Source organism: Diadema setosum, chromosome 20 (genome assembly GCF_964275005.1).
Source record: "Diadema setosum chromosome 20, eeDiaSeto1, whole genome shotgun sequence".
Lineage (NCBI taxonomy): Eukaryota > Metazoa > Echinodermata > Echinoidea > Diadematoida > Diadematidae > Diadema > Diadema setosum.
In genome coordinates, this window is record NC_092704.1 from 18,776,336 (window position 1) to 18,784,409 (window position 8,074).

Below are 8,074 nucleotides of genomic sequence, written 5' to 3' on the forward strand. Positions count from 1 at the left end.
TAAGTGGCGCGCACTTTAAAGAAATAGATAGAAACCCTCGAAGTGTGAGTGCGGTATAAGGCTTTGTTTTTGCTCTGGAGACTTTTTTTTTTTTTTTTTTTTGCTGTTTGTCAGCTGAAGAAAACCAGAAGTGGCACCCTACAGAAGTGCTGAAGACCTTATTATTCTATTTATGTATTTATTTTTGATTTATTTACTGTTTTTTTTTTTTTTTTTTTTTGCTTGTCAGCTGAAGAAAACCTGGATTCGGCTGGAAGTTGCACCCTACAGTAGGCCTACAGAAGCACTGAAGACCTTTGTTTTTTTTTTGTTTTATTTGTTGAATTGTTTGTTTTCTTTTTGCTTGTGATCAGCTGATGACACCCGGAAGTTGCACCAGAAGTCTGAAGTGCCCCCCCCCCCCCCTTTGAAAACGTGGCGCTGGCCATGATTACGTAATAGTCTATCCTGATCGACAGTTGAACTGAGCTGAGCGTACTCTTTCAACTTTGATGTCCCCTACGTAAACTCAGGATCATGAGCACACGATACCACTTACACTACAGGATGGTATACTGACAGTAGCTAACAAAGCAGAACATTCATTCTACCGGTCAATAGATGGTGGAGACAGAGAAAACCTCACCTTGTATTAAAATGTACTGCTGCTTGTAGGATCTAGGACGCCGATCTCTCGTAGTCTGTCCCGCTTGTGGGAAAGCGAAAGCCGTCCCCTGTCCTCTGGCGCTCTGTCTAACGTTAGTACTAGTAGTCTCGTAGCACATTTGAGTTGTAGTACTGTGCAATGTAGTTCTCTCATACCTCCTTGGTTATACAAATAATTCTAACGACCCTTGGCCTAAGGAGACAACAGTTTGTGTTCGCTCGGCTCACCAAAGATAACGTCTACTTATTCCTAGATACATATAAGATCACGAGCGTGACCAACTGTGGCCCCCCACCGTACCCACATGCACACGCTATTTGTTTTGAGAGCGCGTGCGTGGCATGGCGGTCAATCAAAGGGCAAGACTGAGCTGAGACCTAGACAGGAAGATCCGTCTGTCCGGAGGACTCTTTTATATTCTGTCCTCCGTGTGGGATCCGTGAAGCCAGACGCAGTCTCCGCGGAACATTCCCCGACGGACAGATACAGACCGATCTTTCGGTCAAGCTGAGACCATGCTGAGACACAATCAGGGTATTTCAGTACCCAATCAGGGTATTAAAGTTGTACCATTCAGTGACCGGTCGAAAACTGGTGTCGAAAAATCGAATATTGCGTGGAAATCCCGTCGCCCGTCGCCTATTCCAACGGAAAAATGAATAAAATATCAATGTCCTATTTTCAACTGATATGGAACACAGGATAATGGATTGCTCTTAACACACACCCACTGGTCATGGTCCACCTTGACATACGACGACCACGAGGGTCTCTTTCTTGCCTCAATCAAGGCTGCACTCCAATATTCTAGACAGGCACTGCGCAACAAATCGAGTCTTATTATACAGCATCAGTAAAATATACACGAGTATGTAAATGATGAGCCTGCCGCATGGATGACTACCAGTAGAACTTGAAGTAGACCGCTCTGCTCAACGGTGACACAAATTAGACGCGAACGAAGCTGGCCAACAAAAAAAGGAAAAATAGGAAAACAAAATCACAAAAAGCATATCAAAATAACAGCTGTAAAGCAAAATAATAGGCCTATAATAACGATTCTGTGTACATATTCACAAACATGGAAAAACGCCATGTATTAATTAATAGCCAATAATAACTGCACTACATTAGACCTACTACATAAGTAGGCCTGTAACGTTTCAGGCCTATACAGATTACAAATTGACTCAAACCGCCAACGTGTGAACACGTGGTCGCTCTTTTTGACACGCTTGCTACGCATCCGTATAAAAAGAAGAAGAAAAAAAAAAAAAGAAGAAGCGTTATTCAAAAAGGGTCTGCGGCGGCGTCGATATTTTCCGCAAGGAAGGGATTTTTATATTGTTCTTTTTTTTATTTTTTTTTTAATTGCCATAAAATATAGGAGTACTATTCCCCAAAAGGGATCTTTTCATTTTTTTTTTCTTTTTATCACTTTGCTGGAACCTAAAATCAGGGAGGCCGGTACCCCACCTCCCTGCTTATAAGGAGTCCTTTTTGGTTTCCTACATCAGTATTCTGGATTAATGTAGGCCTATACGATTAAATTTGTCATCTGCTTAATTGAATCCCCTAGTCTATTTCAAGAATTGAAGTTTTATTTTGTTGTTATTTTGCTACTAATTAGCAGTAAGTAGAAATAATTTTCTGAAAACGCCTATATTAGGCCCTATAGGGCATCTACCATGGGGCGCTGGTGACGACAAGGTTTACTTGGACGGTGACGCCATAAGCTGTGGGCTGTAATGTGCCACTCTTAATATGCAATTGAATAGAGTCATTGGGACGAGGATGGGTAGCACATTAAGTCTATACCATGTGCCCCCCAGTCCAACACATTGAAATATCACTTTTTCCCATCTTTAATTAACAGAAACATAAATATGACAGACTTATATTACAGAAAAAAGAATTAGAATGTTTGAAAATAAATGTATAAACGTTGCCGTGATATTATAGTTATAGTAGGCCCTACAAACAGCGCGGGCCTATAGGTTCAGCCGAAAAACCCGAAAAGGACCTATTTGTGTAGGCCCAGTATTGCATTGCTGGTTTTGACATGACTATGCTTTGTAAACTAGGCCTATTATTTTTTCTTGAAAATGAAATGATTACATAGAGTTTATATATAAATATATATATATATATATATATATATATATATATATATAAATATATATGGTTTTATGTTCACTCATAAACAGTTTATATCGGTATATTAGGAGTTTAGTAATTTACTGCATATTAAATTTCTTGATATTGTATACAAAAGTATGTAACAGACATACATGTGACACAAAAATACACCAGAAACAAACCCAATCATGTATATGTATACCCAAACGTTAATTTAACAAAATTTTATTTCATGCAGCATGCACAGCAAAGCACAGCACAGCACAGCACATCACTCACCTCAACACAGTATTATAATAAAGAATGCCTATTGACAACAAATAAACCACAACTATTTTGAATTTTCCCTTTATTTTTGACCTCATAAATTACTACGATATTTTGGATTTGATTATTGATTCTACTTTGTAAACACGTCCGTCATACAGATATGTAAATCGATTTTAAGTCTCGAATTTTATCCTGAGGCCTCGATCCATGTCAAGCTGCTGCTTATGATGGCGGTCTCCTGCTTTTCTGTTATTATAATAGCTAAAAATGTTTAATTTTAAAATCAATTCATTTAAATCCCCCTCTTTTATTTTTTTTTCTGAAATTCGTTTATTGGAACGACATGATAGAACTCTGAATGAATAATCATTATTTACATAATTTACAACTTTAGATTCAGAGATTCGCTTCTGAACATTTTTTTTTTTTGTGTGTGTGAATGATATTATGCTACACGTCTTATACATCGAATACTGTCATGTTCATAGTGTGTGTGTGTACTTTGAATTAATTTGTAAGACAGTATGCTGGCTTATGCGTCGTGTATAATAATATGTGTATTCTTTTGTTATGTGTGAATTGGAAAAAGGCAGAAATAAAACCAAACCAAACCAAAATGAAAAGCGAGACACATTAGACAATTCATGACCTTTATAAGTATCACAACAATAAAATTAAAATACGGAAAGTAAAATTATTATATGTGTTTGGAAAAGTTGGAAATGCCACTGGAGATAATGCTTGCTATAAAGAAACAACGCTTGTAGGGTGCATTCCCTCCAATGTAACAGATAGGCTCTACACACATTACGAAATTGATTTGCTATTACATAAATGCGGAACATAACTCACACGATCTTGATAAAAATATAGAAACCTATCAATTACCCTTCAACACACGCCCCGAACGAATCCTAACACTTATAGTCGCTGTTCATACAGAAAAGAAGGAATTACGAATGTGCTATATAGGGTATAAGAGAGAGAGAGAGAGAGAGAGAGAGGGAGAGAGAGAGAGAGAGGGGGGGGGGAGGGGGAGATTTTCCTACTTTTTTCGGCTTTACATAGTTGGTCATGGTCATTAGACTAAACTTATTATCATGTAACTACAGATAAACAACAATAATTATTCTATATATGAAATGATTCACGGTAACGTCAGCTTTGCAACATCAATTTCTTTCTTTCTCAATTCCTCTTCTATTCCTTCCCCCATGGAAATATGACATCAATCTAATAAATTTCTGTCCGTTCCATGGACATCGATCTATATGTCACATACGTTAAGATCATCATGCATGAAGGTAGGAAATTCCAATAATGGGCCTATTCAAACTTTCTTTTCATCCCTTATACATCGGTTATGATAATGCAATTTATAATGAGAATTTTCTATATTGCATCCACATGACACTCGAGGGTCTTGCATGCACGTCAATGATCTCTCATTTGATAACACATATATTTTCAATGTGTCGTCGTTGACAATATACTGTCATTCCATTGTCACTGAACCATTAACTGACTATAAATAGTGGATTCAGTGAATGTAGAAATATTTGTTTCGCACGTTAGTGAAGTTTGAGGAAAATCAAACAATATTTAGGCCTGCAGGAATTTCCATAAATTTGTTTGTTTGTTTTTTTTTTAATGAAAAGTACGTATTCCTCCAAATTGTATTACATCCTGACCAAGCAGAACAGTCAAAATTTGATCACAATCGGATAAAACAAAATATAGGGAAACTATAGATGGAATTGTAAATTTCTGTGTTTTTTTTTTGCCCCATGAGAATAGTCCTTAAAATTAATGAACAGACAATCATAGTTATGAATATACATAGTTAATTGATGACTCTGGTCATCCCCTCACAACTTTTCATGATGTTGTACATACAATCTTGAAATTCTAAGTTTTGTTTTGTTTTGTTTTGTTTAAACGCGAGCAAGCCATGGCGTCGAATATTGTGTCTGAGCAGGGAGGAGGAACAAATAATACACTCTTTCTCTCTCTCCCCCTCCATCTCTTCCTCCCTATCCCTCTCTCCCTATCCCTCCCTCTCTCCCTTTGTCTCACTGAGCAGTGTTGGATACATAAGTCAAACCAATCCAGGCCTATACTACATCATGCATGTGAGTAAGGCTGGAACATTGCTATTATCACGTGATTACATACATTGTAGATGCAAAATATATTTCGCTGGCATGCATAATACTCCGCGAATCGGGAGTTGTACAATTTTCTCAGGTGTCTGATGATTGAATATTAAGTCAGTTCGGAGTTAGCTCATGTGCAAATGGGTACAAATGACCTTCATTTCTTTTTTTTCTCAGTTAGTTAGGCACTTTTTTTTCAAAGCGACATAATGCATAAGCCTGCCCGACGTAAAATTCATGGAATCAGTTATCATGTTCAAACAAAGGATGAACTAGCGTAGACCAGGTGACCAGAATGGTCCGTCAATTGACACTTGAGAAAGCAGCCATTTCATTAGTTTGTTTTGAATGTAGGTCCCTATTAATCCCCTATTTCCCCCATTTATACAGTATGCCCCCCCCCCTCAAAAAAAAAAAAAAAATACAGTCGGATTTTTGCATTGATAACTTCTAGTATGATTAAAACGTCTGAATGCTATTTCAGGGTCTAAAAATATAACATCTTACCTATATTTTGCAGAAGACCCCATTCAATTTGGTTAAGTGGTCACAGAGAAATGTGAATCGTGAAGCATGTCGTGGATGTGATTCTTCCAAGTTTCGCACTTGGATGCTCTTCGAACTGCATATCAATGTGTGAACACAATGGACAGAACTTGGAGGGAAGGGATTCCTGACATGCTCTACAAAAATCCTCATTTCTCTTTGACCACTGAAGCAAATCGGATGGGGTTTTCTGCAAGACGTGGGTAATAAGTTACAGTTACATACCCTGAAATTGTATTTGGATTGATTCTATTGCGAAATGCGGAGGGTCCCGTTGTATTTTTTTTTTTTTTTTTTTTTTTTGGGGGGGGGGGGGACATACGGTATATTGCTTAATAGTAAATACCATGCACTTTTGCTGTCGGGTGATGTGCTGACAAGCATCATAGATTACGGATTACTTGAGTAATCACGATATCACAGATGTTCATCTCGGTGAATTTACAGCCAACATGTCCTTATGTACGAAAATAACATGACCTTTTGCTGCTTTTGCGCAAAGTGGAACCCTGAACTGGCTTATTCACGATCAGGAACGCAAATGCCGACTCGTACATAACCTTATAACCCTGAAATTTTCTGAATGCATGTATTTTCTTTTCATTGAGCAGATAAAGAATACATGAGAAAGTCCTTCCTATCGAAACTTAAAAATCATAGATACAACGTACAAGGCTTTGTAAGAACACTTGGCAACATTAGCAATTTATACTGCCTAAAACTACATGTAACTTGGTCTCTTGGGCAGCCAGTACACTGTAGGCCTACTGGTAATTTCTGAAGACTCTAATACAGTAGGCCCTATTGATGTCTACTCTCCAGTTTTTCTTTCTTTCTTTAGTAGAAAGTTGAATAGACATTGTTTAGTAGGGTAGCTACTCTCAAAGGGCTTCTGTCACGTTATAAACATACAGAAATTGAAATGATTGTACATCTCTGTATTCTTTCAGTTAAAGGCATTATTTAGCGTTTTTGCAGATGACACAAAACCCCAGCTTTAGTGCTTCAAGTAGTTCTAAAATGTGAGTTAGGGATAGAAACAAGCAGTATAAAAATTTGAATCACTGTAGTCAATGTTAAGTATTGTTAAATATACAAAATATGAACAATACTTATACTTAAAGTGTTTCTGGACTGAACCGTCTACAGTTATGATTTAAAGGTCCTGTTTACCTTTAACATTAAAAAAATGTTCAATATATCACATTTGATGCATATGTGTAGGTCTGTTGTATCACAAAACATCCTACCATACAAAACTTTTGCAATGAAACCTAAAATATAAGGAGATATCAGTATTTTTCTCAGTAAACCATAACTATTTACTTTTTAGTCTGGAAATATTTTTATTATAATTATTGTTAACATTTTGTGTATCTAACAATACTCAACATTGATACAGTGGTTGTTTCTATCCCTAACTCACATTTGTAAAGCACTAAAGTTGGGTTTTTGTTTCATCTACAAACTGTAAATTATGCCTTTAATGAGAAAAATAGTGATATCTCCTTACATTTTAGGTTTTATTGCAAAATTTTTATATGGTAGGATGTTTTGTGATACAACTGACTTACACCTATGCAGCAAATGTGATAACTCAAACATTTTTAAAATCACTGCTCCCAGTGGTAAACTCTACCTTTAAATACGAGCCAATTTAAGTGAAGCATATCCTGTTATGACGTAGCCCAATAGGTGTGTACTATGAAGGGGGGGGGGGGGACTATTGACCCCTGTAGCCCACCCACCCCACACACACATCTTTAAAAAAAAAAAAAAAAAAAAAAGGGGGGGGGGGGGGGTTTCTGCAGCCCCTGTATAGAACACAATATGTTGAGGAGATCATCATCGTGTCGATGTGATAGTTGCATATCACATAAAAAGTCCTGCCAGTAAATGAAATCGTGTTGGGTCATATCATTTGTAACTGCCATTCCAAAGATGCTTAGCACTACCCTTTCCAAAGTCAAATAATGTCGCATGAACGCTTCAAAACTGATTCACTCATTTCATTTGTGTAATGCCAGTCTACAAACAGTCATAATGTAAAAAAAATAAGACGTACAAGACAAGCAGTAGTTTGTTTTTTTTTTTTCTCCTTTTCGGATGTTCATTGAGACAGATACAAATTTTAATCAATATCTTAGTGTACAGAGGGATAAGTAGATAATATTGTTCTTAGACATTTATGTTTCTACATAGCAAAATTATATCATGACACACATTCTTGAAACATTCCAAGAAAAGATGAATCAAAATCATTGATATTGAATAAGTTGTAGTACATATACGTTGCCAACATTCTTTTATTTGACAC